We start from the raw sequence: 22,408 nt of genomic DNA on the forward strand, positions 1-22,408 counted from the left end.
TAGCTTTTTATCTGATAGCTGCTAATTCACGGTATACCAGTTTGTGTCCATCTGAATCTATTCTTTATAAAGTAATGCTCTATTACTTACCGGTAATCTCCATTACTCCGGGTCCCGTTGCCCTCGTCCCATTCATTAATAAAGTCGAGATAATCATCTGCCCGACAGAAAAAAGAAAAGAGGAATGCTGGGACCCTAACCCTTGCTCCTTCCACTGGGAGTACATAAGCAGCAATTACACAGCATTCCCCCTGAACATCCAAGCCACCACAGGAAGGCCGGATGTCCGGGAGAGAAGGTGGGGAGTATGAATGTGACGAGGACAACAGGACCCGGAGTAATGAAGATTACCGGTAAGTAATAGAGCATTACCACCAGGCTCCTTATGTCCTCGTCCCATTCATTAACAAAGTGGAGAATACCAAAGACGAAACCGGGCCTTCCAAACCCTGAAGCACACCCAGGAAACCACACCAAAGGCAGCAACCCAAGAGAAGCAAAAATAGAATACCTCAGGAAACAACTGGCAGAGCACCCAGACAGGAAAGCACCCCACAAAAGGAGGGCCGCACCCACCAAACAAACAAGAGATGACCAAGCAGAAGAAAAGGACAACCCACAGAGGGCAGCCAGCACAAACCAGGAGCCACCCCTGCGAACAAGGAAGGGGGCGAACACACCAACAAAAACCCCAACAGAGGCTGCCCACAACAAAACAAACGAGAGGAGGCCACACAAAGAAGAAGACCACCAGCGTCCCAACTGGGCAGCAAGCCAGAACATGCCAGCAGGGAAACAACCAAGGACCAGAAACCAGAACCAAGGAAAACCAAAGGCGACAGCAAGGAGGCAGCCAACCAGAGAAACAGGAAACAGAGGACCCAGGCCAACCAAAGGGAAACCCCAACCCGCCAAATGGAGGAGAGCACGCCAAAAGGCGACCAGGCCAAAAAGGAAGCCAAAAAGGAGGCGCCCCAAAGGCAAAGCCCCAGAAGAGAAACAGGTGCCAATGAAACCAACACCCCGGACCACAGCAGACCAGAGAAGAAGCATCAACAGGTCACGACCAAGGAGCGGATCGGAGAAAAAAGGCCGACAAGCCCAGCTCCACCAGGCAGGCACACAGGACCCGCAGCAGCACAGACAGAGAGCAAGCCCCAACGCGAAAGAAGGGAAGCCCTGACAGACAAAGGGACACCCAAATAGCCCCAAAAAGGTAAGAAAAGAAGACCCCACAGCCTCCGAAGCAACCAAGCACAAAGGGCGAAAAGGGGCCAGGCCAAGCCAAGAAGGAGGGAAGCACCGGCCAGGCACCAGCCAACCCCCCCAACCAGAATGACCAGGCCCCCAGAGAGCCCAGAGGACAAAGCCCCCGCAACCCCACAGAGGAGGACCAGGCCCCGGGAAAGAAAGGCCAGCAACAACCACAAGAGCAGCCAAATGACAACCACCAAGCACCCCGACCAGGAGGCGGAGCCACAACGAGAGCCCAGGAACCAGCCAAGAGCCAACAAAGGCCAAGGCCACACAAGAAAGCCAGGGAAACAGGAACACAACCCCAGGAACGCCACCCCACAAGGCCCACAGAGCCAGAAGGCCCAAAAACCAAACAGAACCAGACTATGACATTACTCCAAGAGGACCAGACAACCAGACCCCAACCAAACCACAAAGGACAAGGGAAGAGCCAGACACCAGAACCCCAGGAGGCCAAACGCCCAACAAGGAACAAGGCCACAACCGAACCAGGGACTGACAGGAAACGCCAGAGCAGCAGGGGCAGGCGAGGCCAAACCCCAAGGTCACAAAGACCAGGGCAGAAGAACAAGCCAGCCATAGATGCCCCCAAAGAGACCAGGCAGACAGGCACCAAACAACAGACAGGCCAGCAAAGACTGGGGACCAAAAACCCGTAACCCTCACAGACCCAGAGGGGGCGGGACAGAGCCAACGGCCCAAAATCCCAGAGGGGAGGAAAACGAACCCGCAAAACCAGCCAAACCAGAGAGGCAACAGAAACCAGGACGGAAGCCAAGCAGACCGCCCAGGCCCACAAACACCACGGCCCATCATCCACCAAGGGATGGCAGGTGCAGGGGAAAACACAACCCCCAGGGCAGATCCCAGACAAGAGAGCGCCAAGCAGATGGGAAGCCAGGGCCGAAGCCAAGCAACCCGCCCGACCAGAACTCCCCAGCGGCCCAAACCACAACCGGGGAAGGCCCCAAACAGGAATGGCCCCAGCAGCACACAGGCAAAAGCAAAGGCCAGGGAGGGCCAGAGGAGCCAGGGGCACAAACCCCCCAACCACACCGTCAAACCACAGCAACCAGCCCTGGGAAACCAGCAGCCAAGCAGGCAGGCAACCCAAGGGGCAAGACAAACACCCAGTGACTGCCCCACCCAAACAGAAGGAGGGGGCAGGGAGAGACAGACACAGCCAAAGAGAGCAGGCCCCAAGAAAAAGGGGGGGCACTCAGGAAAGACAGGAACAGCCTCCCGGGCCGAAGGCCAGCGTAGTCGGAAAGGGGAGGCCGAGGCCACAAGGGGCAAACCCAGCCCGCTCCAGCAACAGCCAGGAAACGACCGCCAAAGGAACAGCCACCCCCCAGGTGGAGACCACACAGCCAGAGAACACAGAGCAGAGGAGATCAGCCGGCAGCAGAAGCCGAGACCACCCAGGCCCGCACAAGCAGGTCACAAACCAGTCCCGACTCACCCAAAAAAGGGCAGAGACCAGAACAGACTAGGGACCAGCAGGCAAAACCCAGCCGGAGACAGAAAGGGCCTCATGAAGAAAAAGTACCCCAAGAGCCCCCCGCCCCCACAGGAGGAACAAACACCACGGCCCGAGGCAACCCCAGGCGGACAGAACAAACAGCCAACAGCACCAGAACGACCCACACGGAGTCCCAGCTAGGCACCAAGCAGACCCCACACAGCAGAACTGCGGAGAGCAGACGAGACCAGGGCCGACAGGGAGGCACGGCCGACGGCCGCAAAACAGGGAAGGACCAGATCCAAACCAGCACCACACCCAGCAACCAGGCAAAACCGGGGGTGGACAAGGCAGCAAAGGCGCAGCCCAAAACCAGACACAGAGGGGACAGAGAACACAGCCCCCACCAACCCAGCCAGGGAACCACCGGTACAGAACACTCAGAGTGAAGACACACCCCAAGAGGAAGACGGAAGCAAAGGAAGGGAGGGCCAAAGGACCACCCCAAGAGAAAACGTGGCACAGAAGAGGCAAAGGAAAGCGACCAGGCGAGGAACCAGGACACCCAGGAGGCCAAGCCAAGAACCCACAGTGCCAGTACCAAAGTCAAGACAGAAGAGGCCAGACGCCACCGCACTCAGACGACCCAGGAGGCTAAACCGCCACGCGGCCCGCACCAGGAGGAGACGGGCCCAGCAGAAACAGAACAAGGCCCCCCTCCCACGAAGAGAATCGAACCCCTCAAGAGATAAAGAAGACCAAGCCCAAAAATGGCAACCACATGAGGAGCACAAGGCAACCAGAGCGAAAGCAGGCAGCCAGCAACAGCACACAGAGGAAGCAGCACCTGCCACGCGGAAACCCCCGGGGGGGTCAGAAACAGGAACAAGGTCCCACTCCTCCAGGCTGCCAGGGATCAGGGCAGAGGAGCCAGAATGCCAGCAACACAAATAAACAGTGCAAAAGACCAGGACCAGAAAGAGAGACCAAGCGCAGCAGGCAGAAGCCACCGCAACGAGGGACCCGGTCAGGGCCTGAGGGAACCGAGCTGAGCCAAAGCACGGCAGGAGCCAGGCCCTTCTGCACACGGAGGGCAACCATAGAGGACAGCATGGGAGTCGACTGCCCAGAACCCACAGCACACAAACTCCCACACCCACTTCACAGAGCCAAACAGGAGCCAGTAGCACCCGGCGCACACCACAGGCACCCAAGAAGCAACAGTGGCCATAGCAGGAGTCCCAGGGAAGGACACAGCCCAGCACGGCCGGCACTGGAAGAGAAAGCGAGACGCAAGAAACATAGGAAGGGGAGCTGATGCCAAAACAGAACCTGCAACCCCGGCTTCGAAGCCGGCCAGCACACCACATCCCCCCCACAACAAGAAGCAACAGGCAGCCAGAAAGCAAGCACCAATGCCCAAAATGAGACCCCAGTAACCACAGGAGCAACAGACTGCAACCGCAACCACCAGGCCACAGCAGCCCCCTCAGAAGACAGAGAAGCAGGCAGTCGGAGCAGGCCCCCGCCTCCACGTTGGCCAGAAACTGAGAAAAAACTGCTCCACAATCCCCCAGGCAAGGCAGCAGCATGGACATGTGGCAAGGACCCGCAAAAGCAGACCCATCGAGAACACAGGAGCTGCACCCACACAGGCAAAGGTGCAAAACACACCGACTCCACCCAGGGAACAGAAGCCACCCGCTTCGTGCACCGCTACAGTCCGAGGACGGACAGATGGACTCCCCACAGCATGACCACGTCTACGGGCCTGAGGCATCAGGAACCGTGAACCAAGCCACCGGGTACATGAGCAGGGAACAACAAGGGGAAGCAGCTGTCTGCGACCTCGGCATGCGGAACTCATATGGGGGTACAGAGACAGGAACAAGGCCCCCCCTACCTTCTGGATGTCACGTAGCCGCAGCCAGCCCAAGGCGTCCAAACACACCTCCACCAGTGCAGGGAGAAACAGGAAGGCTGGGGAACCAGGTAACACGGCTCGTCTCCCACCCGGCCAAGCCCCAGGAAGACGAGCCCAGCAACCCGGAAGGACCCAGGAGGCCGGCGCACCCACCGCAAAGGGCCAGCCGGCAAGCAGGAAAACCAAGCCTCCCAGCAAGCCCATACAAAAGGGGGTGGTGATGGACGGAGCATCAGAACAAATCAAACACTCACACCCAGTCAACAGATCTGGGTTTGATCCATCACCGTTCTTTAGCCCACTCTGCCACCCCAGTTCAGACATGGCCATATGCAAATCAGTCTGACCCTGTGCCTCATGGGAACAGTCCAGCCCGAACTGCCAAGCCATGCCTTACCTGGACCGGAAACAAGCTTCCTAGGACCGGTTTCTGGCATTTCAACCGTCTTCAGCCAAGCTTGCTTGAATCCAGTGGCAAAGTGAGCAAGGGACTCACGTCTGAGCATACCCTGCCAACTTACGGCGAACAAAGCGGTACAAAAGGGGGTGGTGATGGACGGAGCATCAGAACCAATCAAACACTCACACCCAGTCAACACACCCAGCAAGCCCAGCAGGCCGGGAGGCAGAGCACCAGACACCCCAACCGCACAGCCAGGCAGCCGGACGGGGAATAACCAAGGAAGAAAGCCCCTCAAGCCCAGCAGGAGCAGCAGACTGACAGAAAAAAAGAACAGGCGGAATGCTGGGTAAGTGCTGCTTATGTACTCCCAGTGGTAGGGGCAAGGGTTAGGGTCCCAGCATTTCTCTTTTCTTTTTTTCTGTCGGGAAGATGATTATCTCCCCTTTGTTAATGAATGGGACGAGGACATAAGGGACCTGGGGGTAATTCTCTTTTTCAAATGCATGCTATAAAATGCATTTATAGCAGCACTCCTGTGTGTATTTTAATTGAGGACCACAACTATACTTGTAAACCAGTTTAGTATGTAAACCAGTTAGTATGAAAGTCCTGCTTGTATTTCTTTCTAGTTTGCTTTCAGTACTGTTGTACGTAGTGCTTATAGAGATATTTAACTATTATATTACAAATCAAATCTGTGCTGTACCGTCTGTCCATCTATCTGTCTGTCTGTCTGTCTGTCTGTCTGTCTGTCTGTCTGTCTGTCTGTCTGTCTGTCTGTCTGTCTGTCTATCTATCTATCTATCTATCTATCTATCTATCTATCTATCTATCTATCTATCTATCTATCTATTCATCCATCAAACCCTCTTTGCCCGTCTTTGTGAGCCTCCCTATCGGTTTTGCCAGCCTCTCTATTTATCTATCTTTTCAACCTTCTCTTTCTATTTGTAAAAAAGATTTACAAAAACATTACAAAAAAGCATTAGGAAAGGCAAGAGTCTGGCAGCCAACACCAGGCCAATGGACTTTCATAGGTCTAGTGTTAGTTTGACCTTTTGATTTTACAACAATTATGTCTATGACAAGGTTACATATAAGGGGTTTCAAGCCAGACTTAATCCATAAATCTTTAGATGTGCCATTTACATATTTCTTCAACCCACAGCCCACTTCAACCTTTGTCTAGCTTCACTGTGAGTTTCAGCATGCTTCACTTTCTGAAGGAGCACATCAACACACTAAGTAGCTCCCTTTAGTGCCAGGTACTACTTTCAGAAATTGTGCCTTTTTAGACCAAAAACATTTTTTTCCTTTACTCAATGTTTTTTAGATTGATGAGGGGCGGGCAGCTTCCTCAAATATAACGTTTTGTCAAACACATGACAGAACAAAACAAGCATTGCCAAAGTCAAAAGGCTGGCAGCTAACACTAGGCCTCTCTGCTTTGCCAATGTCTGTTTTCTAAATGATTTGGTGCAAGGAATTCAAGTATTGCAGGGTAAGACCACCCTATTTGGCCATAGGGAATGCTCCAATATTCCCCACAGAAATAACCAATATTCACTTTGAAACTTTCATGGCGTAAAATGTGGCCACTTTATGGACTCACTCATGAACACTCGTTACATGATGATTGAATTCATGGTCATCATGATGATTTCACAAAAACAAAACGCGTAGTCTATTTGCTACGCCGTTGTGTAATGTATGTGTTTCTTCTCTCTAACTCTTTAGTTGGGACACACAGGGTGGAAAATGTCATGAAGACGTTTAGCAGAATTTACCAAAACTGGAGATGGCATTTCATTTTTGTCAACGATTCTCAACTCCTAAACTTTATTTACAAGCCCCTTGTGCCTCCAGTGCGCTACTTTTAATATGGGAAAAAGGTGATGTACCAGAGGCGCATAGGGCTTGTAAAGAAGCCCCGTTGTAATTAGGTGTTGAACTCATAATACAAATGTTCTTGAAATATAGATTTAATGGCCCTAATTATTAATGCCCCGTAAAAATCCGTGTTATTTCCTTCTCCCAGATTTACTGCTTTTAGAGATAGTGGTAATTTTGGAGGGAGATTAACCAAGATTATATATTTTTGGGCAATAACATTCAGAAATTAGAATTACCTCGCCAGTTTCTGCATGTTTTTGCCCATGTTCCACCTATATATCTTGCCTGCTTGCAGCAGCTGAAATCTCCAACTAGATTACCAATGAGGAGCTGTGTTCCCACTAAACACATAGGGGCAGATTTACAAGCCCCATGCGCCACTTTTGCGTCACTTTTCCCATGTTAAAAGTGACGCAAAAGTGACGCAAGGGGCTTGTAAATCTGCCCCATAATTCTGATGGGCCTACGTTGCTGGGCCCTTCAGAACTAATATATCATGTGTTATGAAGACTTGAGTCTTTTACTTTGCAGTTTGGTAGTTTAGAAAAGCTTACTATAAAATATTTTCACGTTGTGAGTTATTTTGGCATCCCTGTGGTAGGAACTATAAGGATTAACCATAGTAAATCAGAAAATGTAGTTGCTGTTAGTGTCACAATGATACCACTATTTTTATTTTTAGAACCTGGCTTTGGAAAAGTCAGAGGCTTCAAGTTCAGATGCTCCTTTAAATCACTGCTGACTGTGACTCTAAGGGGCATATTTACTAGGAAGTGGCAGAGCACGGCGTTAGCCACCTTGGCTTAACCCCGCGCTCCACCACTTCCAAAACGCAGGGCCGCACCGTATTTACAAGGATACAGTGAAGCCCTGCGTTTCCCCCTGAGCAGTTGCTAATTTTAGCTGCCTAGCGTCAACACAGGCACCCTTTCACCATAGTGCAAGGGTGCCTGCATTGTAGGGGAAGATTGTTTATGTGCAGGAAGGTGTCCCTTCCTGCACACAAACAATCAGCAATGGCATTTTGAAACTTCTATGTGTGCTGCTTAATGCAGCACACATAGAAGTTGCAAAACGTATTTTTTTTTATTGATTGTTTATGTTTAAGGAGGGTCACCTTCCCGCAGATAAACAATCAATGTCCTTTTGCTGTTTCTATGTGGACTGCACAATGCAGCACACATAAAAACAGCAAAAACAAGGAAAAATGAAACATTTCTCCTTGTTGCGCCTGATTAAGTTTAGGTTTTCCCTGGTCTTAATTTTGGCGCTGCCCAATATTTATGCAGCCATTGTAAATATGGAACAGCGTCAAAGTCAATGGTTGTTGCGGTGGAGCACCCACTGCAACACCCATTGCCCACCCCTTTCACGCTAAGTATAGCGTGAAAGGGAGCCTTATTCACAAGGCGGCATTAAGCCATGCTAAGTGGCTTAATGCTGCCTTGTGAAGAAGGTGAAGCCCCTATTGCCACCACAACGTCCTAAAAACCGACAATGTGGTGGTGATAGGGGCTTGCAAATATGCCCCTAAATCTTGCTTAAAGATGGGCTAATGCCCCTACAGCCTGTATGCCACATTCAAGGCTATGAAAGTGATAGAGAGAACATGTATTTGCCAATCCAATAGATCTGACTTGTTTTAGGTGCATGTGTTCTTTGTTCCAATGGCTTGATGTTGTTGTGTTATATGTTTGGAAGCAGTAACAGAAGCACACATACAGACATCAATAGCCAGATGTAAACACATACATACTCATATGCGGACAGTTGCTGTCAGACAACACGCATACAAGCCCATGCAAATATAGATAGAAGTTGGTTGGGTGTGTAATGGACGGATTCATGCTTCAGACCTGCCATCGTACACATATGCCACTTTGGTCCCTCAAGAGCCCCTCCAAAGTCCTTCCACCCTCCATTGCTTCTGGCACCAGTGGTTGGACCGGAAGTGCTGCTTTTGGCTAACATGAGCTGTGTGGTGCTGCCAGTTTGACAACATTCATCTGTTCTTGATGCTAATCTGACTCCCTTCCTCACAGTGGCAATGCTTTGACATGTGGGGGTGACGGATTCCACTCCAGTGACACAGAGCTGCAGCAGGAGGGACTAGGGCCGGCTCTAGGGCGGTGTGACCGGTGCCACCCCACCGGGCGCAGACTTGTGGTGGCAGAAAGTATATTATCGTTTTAAAAGCATCTGCTGCCGCCTTCCTTGCCTCCAGCAATTTGCAGGCATAATATAAATGTCAAGATAACTCCGGTGATTAATGTCCATCCTGGAAAGAGACTGGAGGTTTGTCTAGTGGAAGTTTTGATTCATCCTAAGGTAGCGCAGTGGGTTAAAATGCCTGCTGAGATTAAGGTGTACCATGCAGATCACAAAGTGCATATAATGTAAATAGGTCAGTGGGTTACAGCTTTTGTCAGAGAGATCCTTTTGTTATTTGCAGTTTATAAGTTAAAATTCTAATATACAATAGTGAGCTATTAACTGGCATCAAAGAGCTGCATGCAAACTGCAGGGTATATATAAGAGCTATATGTTTTTTTGCCCAATCTTTCATTATCCTAATCTTGCAAAAAGGGTTCATTAGGGTAGTAATCAATTCCTCATTATTAAAGATAACCCTTAACAATGGTGTTACATTTTAGATTCTGAATTTGTGCTTTTCCAGACCAAGGACTCTTAAACTAAACTGCCTACTACTATAGATGACCTGTGACTCCTACACTTTGAAGTCCTCTGTCTTATGTAACATTTCCTATACACTGATTTACACACATATGATTGTATCTGTGCAATGTGTGTGTGTGATGTGAAGTGCCCTGACACCTTACACTGGTATGAGTGGTGCTATAAAACTAAATGAATCTGAGAGAGAGTGGTTATGGAGACTTGAGGGACACTGTTAAATGCTGGTAGTGAGGGAATCCATGGCAGAGGTGGTCATTGGAACCCGCCAACAAACTTTGTCGCACATGGTGCCACCAGTGCTAAAGCCGGCCCTGGTAGGGATAACACCCACAAGCGTCTATTGAGTGTAGCCTTGCAGTGTAAAAGGTGTTCGGACAGGGCTGTTGAAATAGTGTGACTGGAAGCAGTCTTCAGGAAGTGTTGGTCCATTAATCAGAGTGTGCCCACTAGATTGCTGATCGGATGCCTCTTGCCAGTTGAAACAAGACGTACAAAGTGTCATGCAATATGAACACCAGCTGCAATCCCATAAAAAGGTTACTTTCTTTTGCCGATCACCACTACATAATTTAAAACTGTGTCACACTCCTGTGGGCAGCTATAAAATTAGGCAAAGGTCCTGATTTAGAATTTAGCAGTTGGGTAGTCCATCACACACGTGAAGGGTATCCCGTCTGTAATATTAGAGGTGTATTTTATCCAATGCACTTGTAATACAGGGGATGGGATGTCCGTCACGTTTAAGATGGAGTATCCTTCCGCCAAGCTCTAAATCAGGCCCCAAGACAACATTGTAATTGCTTTTTTGAAATTTGCATATATTGCATTATACAAGATTTACGGAAAGTTCTTGAAATGTAACATTGAGATTGAGTAATTGTTTGTGTGTGAGGCTGGTTGGTTCAAGCAAAAGAATCTCTTGTAGAGATAGTTTCTGCTGTATAATCTGAACAGACATGCTTATACTACTATGTCTGGACTACTTTATTCGATTTTGGGGTTTTGTAGTTAAATATCACATTCTCAGTGCCTATTATATGTTGATATATAGCACATGATTACTTTTATCCATGTAGCAAACATATTTTGTTGCAGAAATTCAAAGGCGAGACACAATATCACACGTTTTATGCCATCTAACATGGTGCTAAATAGCACTTCTGTGTGATTCATTAAAGTAGACAACATGCAAGAATTGATTCTTGCTGAAGCAAACAGCACTGATTATAACAAAAAGTGATGGACCAAAATGCACACCCTTCAAATCTGCAGGATAGTGTTAAAAAAATGAGTGCTAATGTCTGTAAACTGTATAATGTGCTGTGCTCAGAGAGCTGAGTGACTTGAAGTTCACAAGCTTGAGTCCCAGCAGCCCCCATCCTTATCAGGTCAACACATGGATTGTCCAAACACAGTAAACGTGGTCAGGAACCAGGGAATATAATTTGATACCACTCTATCTTTTAAACAGCAGTCTTTGGCAGTTGCCTGCACCTGTTTACACATCATAAAAAGCCTAAAGAAATTCTTCGATCTGATTCCCATCTCAGCAAGGCAAACAGTTGCCGTCGCCCTAATTACTTCCAGGTTAGACTATTGTAATAGCCTCTATGCACGTACCAACAAGTAGGTCCTACACAAACTGCAAATGGTCCAGCATGTCGCAGCACGGTTAGTGCTGAAGTGGCCTAGGTGGTTTTCCGCTTCTGCGGCGCTAGATATACTCCACTGGCTGCCAATCCATAAACGCGTCCTGTTCAAGGTCCTTATCATCACTTTTAGGGCATTCCATTCCTTGGGACCTCATTGTCTTCGAACAAGATTCAAGCGCTACACTCCCTCCCGAAGTTTAAGACCATCAAATGCCAATCTGCTGAAAATGCCAGATTTCAGACTGGCATCTAAGGGAGGAAATTCGCCCACAGTGATAGGCTCAAAGGCTTGGAATAAACTTCCCCTACAGCTCCGCCAGATCACATCTGAGGCCCTTTTTAGGAAGGCTTTAAAAACCTGGATTTTCAGTGCTCCTGACACTCTCTGCAAAACTCTGATATGATTCCCTGTTTCTTACCGTCAGCAGTTAACGAGGCTTTTTGTTTCCATCTCTGGGTTCCGTTTTAGCGCCATGATGCTCCTAGGAGTGACAGTTGCGCTCAATAAATGTGCTATTACATTACATTAATATTACTGTGTAATATAAACTTTTAGCATCCTCACTTCGTACAGCAAAGACAAAATAGGCTACAAATGCCTAGGGAGAGGGTCCTTGTTAAAGCAATTCTACATCTGCTTCTTGCATCTTTACGTCACACATCTAAGTAGACAATGCCCATTTAGTGAATTACAGAGCACTGTGCATCAGTGAAAGAGTTCACATCTATCTTCTCATCTGATAAATTTGAGCATGCAATCTGCTGGATGTATATTTCTAGTATGAAGAACATGATGAAACAGTGCATTGTTTAACACCACCACGTGGTTATTGCCATCCCTTATCACCTAAGAACTAATATGTCACTGAGCAACATCAGGAACATGATGTGTCTTCACTTAAATGATATATTTACTGATTGTAGCATTGAAAGGTAATAAGTGTAGATATAAGGCTATAAACTATGATTGCAAAGGTGCTCAACCCAAGGCTTCCCTTTCGAACTGCTTCATCAGCATCGGACCGGGTGCGCCGAGGGACGGTGCACTTTTCTGCCTCCGTGCAAAGTTGAAATGTTAGCATATATGGGGTATGTGTTTCCATATAACTGCATGAGGCCAGGGGAGTTGGGTGTATGGGGTTTAAGTGGGAGACAGTGAGATTTTTAAAGTGTTAATTCTTTTATTTAAGACATAATCCATTTTCTGAAGTCCAGAGGTCCGGGCAAAGGCACTCTGTAATACCATGTGAATCTGTATACCGAGGAGAATAACTATGTATGCCATCCAGACAGAGGAGCATAGCTTTGAAATAAGGTATGCATTTGTCCAAGTGCTTTGAGAGATGCTGTTGTTTAATTGATACCCATGATATGTTTTATTGCCAACTATAAATCGCTCAGAACAGATTTTGTAAATGGCTGATATTCACCTTGTCTATGTATAAAACTCAAGATCATTTATGCCAGAGTCTCAAACAGGAGAGATCACTCACTGCTGTCTGAGTCAGAGCATCTAAGATCTGTGTAAACTGAGGACTAGCGGCCTCATTAATGAAAACGGTCGCATCGCTGCGTGAAAACAGCAATGCAACAGTTTTCACTGCGCCCTCCTTGCGACACGATGGATGCCTCATATTTACTCTATGACGCATCATGTCGCAAGGAATGACAGATACGTCAGCATTACTGACGTATCTGTCAGTGCTAAAGTGACGAATTGCTAGGGTGTGTCTGAAAACAGATGCAACTCCAGCAATGTGTCCTTTCTCATGTGGCAAGCCCCATGTGAAGGGGTTTGTGTCAGTCTACAGGCGTAAGATATAGACGGAGTAGCGTCCTAGAAGTGGAGCAGTGAAATCACATAGATTTCACTGCAGCACTTCTACGAGGCTTTTTGCGGGGGAACGTTCACCCTGCATACATTATATCTGGCGCAGGTATAACGCGCTGCAGGGCTTTACAAAGTGATGCATCTACTTAGGGCATGGGGGCCTTGGGGCACCCCCTGCAGCCCCCAAACAAAGTATATGGTGGATGCCCTGGGTCGGCAAGAGGCCACTGACCTTTAAGAAAAGCAGGAACGGGGGTTGGGGTCCCCGTGGCCGATAACAGCTCTGGAAGGGGGCCATGCAGCCACCATCCCCATAATTTTTAGAAATGGGCTAGGGAATGGAGTCCCCAGGGTATAATCAGGCTCAGGGAGGGGGGACTACGCAGCCCCCCTTCCCTTTAACAAAAGTAAACTGCCCTTGGGATGGGGTCCCCATGGCCTAAAAAGGCTCGATGACAGGGGCCATGCAGCCCCCTCCCCTTTAATGAAATAAAATCGTCCAGGGGTATGAGGTCCCCAGAGCCTGATAGGGCTTGGGGAGGAGAGTAATGTGCCTCCTCCCCTTTTAGTTAGGATGGGGTCTCAAGGGACTAGTAAGGACTAGTAAGGCTCAGGGAGACGGTCCACACGCCCCACCCTCCTCTTTAAAATAAATAAGGCCCTGGATGATTGGGTCTGCAGGGCCTAATGAAATTACAAGAAGGGGGTCACGCAGGCTCCGTCCCCTTTAAAAATATATATGGCCCAGGGGGATGGCGTCCCCAGAGCCATAATGGGTTTGGGAATGTGGGCCATGTGGCCCCCTCTCCCCTTTAAAAAGAATGGCCCTGGGGGATGGGATCCACAGGGCCAGGCCCTATTGTCAAACCCCCAGCACACGGCCGAAGGCCATGTACAGTGTGGGTTTGGCTACCTTTGGTGGGTTTGACCACAGGACCTGAACACCCGCTAGACCTTGTGGCCAACTCCCCTCCACCCCACACATGCCAAGGCGGTTCACAGAGTGGAGTTGGCTGCATGCAGGCATTGGCTGAAGGGCCTGGCCGCAAGTCAGGCACTGTGGCAACCCCCCCACTATGCACAACCAAAGGTTATGCGTAGCATAGTGTTGGCTGAATGCGGTGGGTTGGTTGCAGGGTTTGGATTTACATATGGTAATGAAATCTTACTTACATAAAAAAAACTAGGAATACACTGAAAAAAAAAAGTTAAAGTAACCTTATTGTTAGGTGAAATGTTCAGTAACATTTTAAACTCTAACAACCACAGAAATTCACCAGTTATACTTATAGTTATCGCAAGTAACTATAAGTCGTGCCCTGGGGTAACTATAACTCGCGCTGTCATCATGCACTGCTAATTACACCATATATTCCATCACTCATGACATCCTCTCTGACATTGCAGTGAAATTATTGATGAAAAAACTGTGCATGGCACTGGCGCAAATTGGTGAATGGTATATTTCATATGTTTCAATATGGCCACTCACTATAACCGCCATAATTCTTTGAATGTCAGAAATTATTTGTTGAGGACTCTATAATTTATTATCGCATCAGTTGTTGTGCACCATGGTCCTTACTAATATGGTCACCACGAGCAATCAGAAATTCTCTCTGGCATCTCTTCTCTAAAGATTCTTTTCCTCTCTAAGATAGCGTCATTTTACCGCAATCACTGCAGCAATGAGTGATGACGATACTGGGGTCCGCACTAACATTAGTTAGTTATTACATTGTATAAACATCTGATTCTTTTTGGTCTTAATCTTATCAAATATAAAGGAGCCTTGCACATTTGAAGTCCGAAAGTGATTTTTACTGCAGAGTATCGTGCCTCCACCTAATATGACTTGTGTGTTATTTGAACACACTTTTGATCTGTGTGTACTATAATACTTGTGTACTATGTTGGGAGAGACCTGAAGTAGTACATACAAGGTACAGTCCTACAATTTGTATCCAGTCCTCAACAAATTGTGCACAGAATATTCCTTGTACATCTTTTGTGGGTTGTTTGTTGAGTATTGCTCAAGAGAAATAAAAGTCACAGCTGCTTTAAAAATGTATATATTAAGTTACCTTCTCACTTTTAGTTTCTTGCTGTATTCTGCTAATTTGCTGGATCCTGTCCAATTTAACACAAGTCATAGTTGAATTACTACAAAAAATTTGTCAGCCCCCAAAATCACCTATTACTACATCACTATTGAATGGTCATTAATATATGTTTGTCCACAAGCTATTTACTCAATTTACATAGAGATATTCACAGGTTATGTGAAGGATCTACAAATCCCGGGTAATAGATATCCTCAACTTCTTTCATGCAGCTCCAGGCAATCAAATGGTTTTGTTTGGGATATTGAAATGTGGATCTCAGATTAAAGCTTATGAACATCATATACATATTTCTATTTTCTTTTTTAGCTATTTATCAAAAACAAATAAATGAATTTGCACTGTTTCAAAATAGGAATTCAAAAAGTCATTCTGAGACTGCATGCCCAAGTTGGAGCTCAGCTGTTCATCATTGTTTGTGCTATTCTTGACAACAAATTATTTTTGGGGGTTTGACCTTGAAGCAAAACATTTGGAACACCAATATGCCCCACCCTCATGTACTTTCCATTCCACATAATTTTCTTGGGCAAACAAATCCTTTAGAAAATCATTTTAAATTGTGCAGAGATAGCCATGTACTTGCTATTTAAACGGTACTGACTGAGCCATTGCAATAGAGTTGCCATTTCCTGCTCTGCAGTGAACTAAACATCTACAAATATATGAGAAAGCAGGCACTTTTTGTTGGCAGAAGGAGCACGACTATATTGAATATGAGTGGGAGAGCAGTGACAGTTCTCATCAGTAGTGCCTTAGACTGATGTACTGACATGTGATATAAAATTGATTCTGGGATTTAATAATCATAGAAGAATGCTTCTCACATGAACTGTGAAATATTTTGGCATATTCCCACTTACACTGGATTAATTGACGGCAACATGATATGCACAGAATACCACACAAGGCATGAGAATGATAACAAATCAATGGGAGCTCTCTGAAGATTAAAACAGATAACACTTTGAACATCAATTAGTGTTCTAGTAGCTTCATAGCACTTAAAGCCTTATTCTTACTACTGAAACAGCAGATTGGGTACTAAATTCAACTTCAAAATGCTAGGCGTTAAATGTTTCTGAAGTGGCTTAATTGTGGTAACAGATAGTATGTTTCTTTCATAAAAACAGAAGGGCCTGTTCACAAAGGTAAACATACACACTAGTAAATCTACACATATAAATGTGCTCTTTTGGCTATTCACTATTTGCAAGTGTAAATGTACAACAAAGTGTAGGTGTACATGTCTCCATCTCCATGGCAGGGGAGGCAAATTTCCGAGTGTAAAGCTACTACCTGTAACATTTCACACAAAGGTATTAGTCTCTTCCACTGAGGCATCTCTCTCCTTGTTGTAAAATATAGGGAAATATTAAACTTGAAACAAATACAAAAAATAATTCTGTGTTAAATATTGATGTGAATTCATTTTATATTTTTATTTTAAACGTAAAACCAACTATATAAATACTATAGCAGTATTAACTTAGTTTCGAATAAAACTAATAATTAATTTAAATATATTGCATTAAGTTAATATTATTGAAAATTTATGTTTTAAAAAAATTACCACATAAAGTAAATAATTCTATTAGTGTTAATTGTATTAAAGTTATGAATAAAATTAATTTTTATTTATTCAATTTGTTTTACAAATATGGATGTATTTTTAAATTAAAAATGGTATAAAATATTTTGAAATAAAGGAATAATTTTTAAGTTATAAATAATGTTTTTAACATGTAACTAAATTTATAAACATATATATTCAGTAGAAAAAACAGAGCTTAAAGGGACGTTACAGTTAGGTGAAGATGTCAGTTAAAACACAACTTTTTAAGTTAATAACACCACTGAAGGGTCGGCCTCGGGCAGCAAGCGAAGTCCCCATGCTTGACTGCTGAGCTCTAAGAGCGCAATCCCTCCCACCGGCTGATGTCAAACGGCTCTCGCAGCACAAAGCGGATGCAGCGCGGCTCAGGGATCGCGACTGCAGGACCTGAAAACGCCGATATCCGTGTAACGCATTTTTCCTACTTTTTTATTTTTTGGAGGGGATTCTCCTTTCCCACCCTAGATGACAAATTGCAGTCCTCAGAGAGGGTGTAAGGACACAGAATACGGACCCGCTGGATACTTCTGTTTACAATATCTACACAGCAAAGCCCCCCACCCCCCTCCATGAGAGTGATATGATGGACTTAGGAGGAGGGCTTGAAAAAGCTGGAAATTGGGCCACAGTAGTGAGGGATTCCACCTGGCTGGAAAGGTTGAATTGCTGGGATTTCTATTGGGAATTCTAATCTCCTTATTGTGCAGATTTGAAGTTCAGTTGAAGGCTACCAGAGGGAAACTGAGAGCTGGAGTGAGCGGTGAATCAAGAAACAGCTGTATTTACCTAAGGAGAAGTCGTGAGAGAATAAACGCTTGCCGAAGAGGGCTGAAAATTCCTGTGATGGAGGACGGTGCAAAGGCACGGGAAGTCCAGCTGAACCAAAGTAGGTGGGCCCAGCGTGCAAGGAGTCACGGGGTGGCTCAACCTAAGGGTCAAGGGGAACTCATGCACCCCAACGCAATGCAATTCCACAACTACTGCAGTTATACCAAAGCAGCGCAAAGAGATGTCTCAGTGCCGGGTAAGAGGCTGGAGAGAGAAGAAGATCCTAGCTAGTGTGGATATTTTATCCGCCATATAAGCACAGAAGGTTGGTATGGCAGAGTTGGCTCATTCATCTTGTTCTTCAGGGAAAGAAACCTTTTTTGAGGAAGACGGTGTGGAGGCGGGTAATGAGTTATCTAAAGAGAGATCTCCTTTAGTGACTATTCCATCCACCTCCTCCGACTATGGCAGCATCAAAAGTAGTTTGTTCCACCACAGGGAGGCCTAAACACTACCCTCTGTTTAAAAAAAGTCTGCCCAAAATAGATATGGCACAGACAGAGGCCATCCCGACTCCAATAGAAATGCCTCAGACTCAAGATAACATGATTTTAGCTATATCCGAAACAGAAGGGTTACCAAATGCTATGGAAGTAGATGGTGCTCTTGAGTCAGTAAGTATTGGTCTAAAGCCAGCTCAAGACAAACGTGAATCGGTATTGAAATCAGCACTGGAATCAGATAATATGGAACCCATCAGGAAGCTAATTCGTAAACATTAAGGGGTTTATTTACAAGACCCTTGCACCACTTTTACGTCAATTTTAACATGGAAAATGTGACGTACGGGGGGCGCAAGGGGCTTGTAAATATGCCCCTAAGACCTCTTCTTGAAGTGATTCTAACGGAGATTCGGGGTTTTGAAGCTCAGCAGCTCTTGATACAGCAACAGTTCATCAAAGACTGTCTTTAATTGAGGAAACCCTCATGCAATTACCCAAAGGTCTTGCTGAGGCTGATCAAAGACTTTATGATCTTGAGAATCGTTGTCTAAAAATGGATAAGATCATTTTGCCAGAGTTACAGAAATTACAACAGCTGGAAGTGAAACCAGAGATGTTGGAGAATCATTCACGACGTAGCAATCTGAGGTTTATCAGGGTTCCAGAAGGAAGTGAGGCTCCGGGGGATATTCAGAGGGTCCCCGAGTTGATGAATTTCCTATATTAAGAAATGTATACAACCAAATGCCCAAGTGATTTAACCATAATGAGAGCACTCCGAATCCCGATCAGTGTTCTTCTGATGCCAAGTACTCATGAACAATATTAGTTAATTTTGAAGACTATTGCATTAGAGAACAGGTCTTGGCTATTGCAATTCATCAAAAATAATTTCTCATTGTGGAAAATGTTCATATGAGGGTGTTTCCGGATTTAGCAGCTGCAACGGCCAGACATCTTAAGGCTCTTCTGGAACTGGCTCAAGAATTTAAATGCTTGGGGGTGCAAGCCTCGATAGTGAAACAGGCAAAACTAAAAGTTCTGGTGAAGGGGCGTTTTCACGTTTTTTCTTCTTTGTTATCAGAGTTATCTCAAGATAAAGCTTGACTGTACAATAGGAGACAATAGGAGACATAACCTTTGATTGTGTATTTCTAATTTCTGGTTTTCTTTTCTTATTCTTTTTTTCGGTGGGAGGGAAGCACTTTGGGGGATCAGGTGCAATACCATGGCACCTATTAGTGAAGGGACGCCCCAGGGAGGGTGGTAGGGAAGTCCTCAGTGCTGGGAAGGGGGAAGGGGAAGAGGAAGGAGTAAGGGGAAGGGGGAAGTGGGAAGAGGGAGAGGTTGAGGGGATCTGGGGGGATTTGCAGTCAAAACATTAGGAGGGCAGGAGCTAAGGTGCATCAAAGCTTATCCGGTCCTATAAGAAAAAAGAATGAGAGAGTCCATGATATTGTTTGAAAAATGGATACAGGTTTATATTTTTGTAAATAGAAGGAATGCTGCATCGGATTAAGATAATTTCTTGCAATGCGAATGGGCTTTTAAATCCACATAAGAGGGGTGTGTTATTTAATTAGTTAGACACATTTGCTCCAGAAATAACTTTTTTTTACAAGAAACTAATTTTAGTACTAATACCAGGATGTACCTTCCAAGGAAATATCCTTATGCATATTTCTCTTCCGCCACTGCAGCAGTTCCAGGCGTTTGGATTTTACCGGCAAATTCGATTGATTGGCAGGTTTTGGAAGTAATTCGGGACAAGAGGGGGGGATGGCTTTGGGTTAAAGTTAAAATTGAGGAAATAGGACTAAATTTGGTGAATTATTATGGCCCTATTGAGGATGATACTGCAGCGCTATAACACATTTATAATATGGCAATACAATCGGAAGGCGCTTTGATTGTTGGGGGTGACTAATTTTATTCAAAATCTCAAATTTGACACCAACAATAAAACTAAGCACCAATTGAAACCTAAGATGGCAAGGTTAATAAATACGATAAAAACAGATTTAGCACATTTCTAGATCCATGGAGGGCGGGACATCCAGTCTTCTCCCAGTTCAACTGTTACTCTTCCAGATATAGAAAAGCCTCAAGACTGAATTTTCTTCAGGAGGACAAATTGCTGGCTAATGGTAGGACTGAGATTTTTGCCAACTCCATTTCAGATCATTTGGTAGTCTCCTTTATATTCTCCCTTCACTTTATAACTAAGAATAAAGTAAGATGTCAGTTTGATAAATCATTGTTGGAGGATCCTATTTGGTTAATGGAGACAAAAGGTTTTATGAAGGAATTCTTTAGATTTAATTCAAATACTGCCTCTATTCTCACGGTTTGGGAAGCTTTTAAAGCCGCCTTTAGAGGACAAGTTATCTCCTATAAAGCACAGTTTGCTAAACAGCATAAGCAAAAGATGGAGGGGCTGCAAGCTGATGTCGACAAAGCCAGACTATAGGTAAATGCAGCCTCGATTCAGGAGCAATCGCTAAAAATATGGCAGCAGGAATTATTTAAAACCAAGGAGGAGCTGAGGGATTTTTTTTGGTAGAAGACATCATAGGGAGTAATGCATATCAACAAAAACTCTATGAGGAAAACCAGAAGATTGGTACATTTTTAGCATGGTCTTACAAAAGCCAGAAGAGCTTCCAAATAATAAATCAGTTGAGGGATCCAATATCTAATCAATTAGTGGAGGATAATCAGAAGATTGTGGATATTTTTCTCTTGCGTTTAAATAAAATGTATACAGAAATGCAGACAATAGCAGAGGGTGATCAAAATGTGTATTTTGGTTCTCCAGAGCTGCCACAGGTATCAGGGGAATATATCCAGCAGTTTAACGCTACTATTAAATATTAAAAAATTGAAGACGCACTGAAAAATAAGCCCATTGCTAAAGTTTGTAGCTTTGACCGGATCCCAGTAGAAGTGTATAAGAGGTTTCAAGATAAATTACTTCCAGTTTTATTTAGTCTTTTTAATAAAATGAAAGAGGGAGCAACTGTTTAGCAGAGATTCAAGGAGTCAGTAGTGATTATTTTTCTTAAAAAAGATAAAGATTCTTGTGATCCTAATTCAGAGTGACTGATTAGTCTGTTAAATACAGATTATAAGATTTTTACAAAAATCTGGGCAAGGAGAATTGCACCCTCAGCACAACAGGTGGTGCATGTAGATCAGAATGGCTTTTTACTGGGGAGATTACTGGCAACTAATACCTATCTTTTAATATAAGCAATTGACTACTTCTCGGCTAATCAGATTAAGGCAACAATACTGATTATGGTCGCTGAGAAGGCTTTTGACTTGGTGGATTCGCAGGCCTTATTTTTGATAATGGGGAAGTTTGGTTTCCCTAGTCAGTTGATAGGTATGTTAAAAAGAACTATATAGCCATGTTGAAGCCAGGATTATTATTAATGGAACAGAAGCGCGGAGGGTAAATATTAATGGGGCACTCGGCAGGGATGTCCTTTATCCCCCCTGCTGTTTGCTTTTTTAGGTCTCGCCTGACCCAGCGCATGCATAGCCAATAGGTCTCGCTTTTGGGATCTTATAAGTATTTAGTTATGCAACTGTTGAATGGCTAAACACTTATAAGGTCCCAAAGGCGAGACCTATTGGCTATGCCAATGCTTGTTTATCGAGCCACTGGCAGTTAAAATTCGGGCTAATGTACAGATCATGCCCCCAATGGTAGAGATGCCGAAAATAAAAATATATGCAGATGATATAATTACTACCTTAAGACCGAGGGTTGGATGAAATTGACAATTTTACTAGAATTGGGGCATATAAGGTGATAAAACAAAGACCGAAATGCTTACATTTAATTTGACTACCACAGAGACTGCATGTTTACCAGGTGTATTGCCCAGTTCTATTAGATATCTTGGGATTCTAGTCACAGATCAATATGCAGAGCTGTTCTCATTAAACTACGGAAGTACGTTGGCAAAAGTTGAAGAGATTATTAGAAAACTTGACATTATTGAATCTGTCATTGTTTGGATGGGTATCAATGGTCAAAATGTCAGTTTTCCCACTGCTCTTATTTCTATTTATCAATCTCCCTTTGAAACTTCCTAATACTTTTTTTTAAAAGAACTGGATGGTTTGATTTGGAACTTTGTATGGAATAATAAACAGCCTTGTGGGAAATTAGCCATGCTCCAACTGAATACATTATATGGGGGCTTAGCACTACCCCATTTTGCAAGATATTATGAGGCATCTCTGGTTAATTGATTAGCCACATAGGT

This window comes from Triturus cristatus, chromosome 2_1 (genome assembly GCF_964204655.1).
Source record: "Triturus cristatus chromosome 2_1, aTriCri1.1, whole genome shotgun sequence".
NCBI classification, from domain to species: Eukaryota; Metazoa; Chordata; class Amphibia; order Caudata; family Salamandridae; genus Triturus; species Triturus cristatus.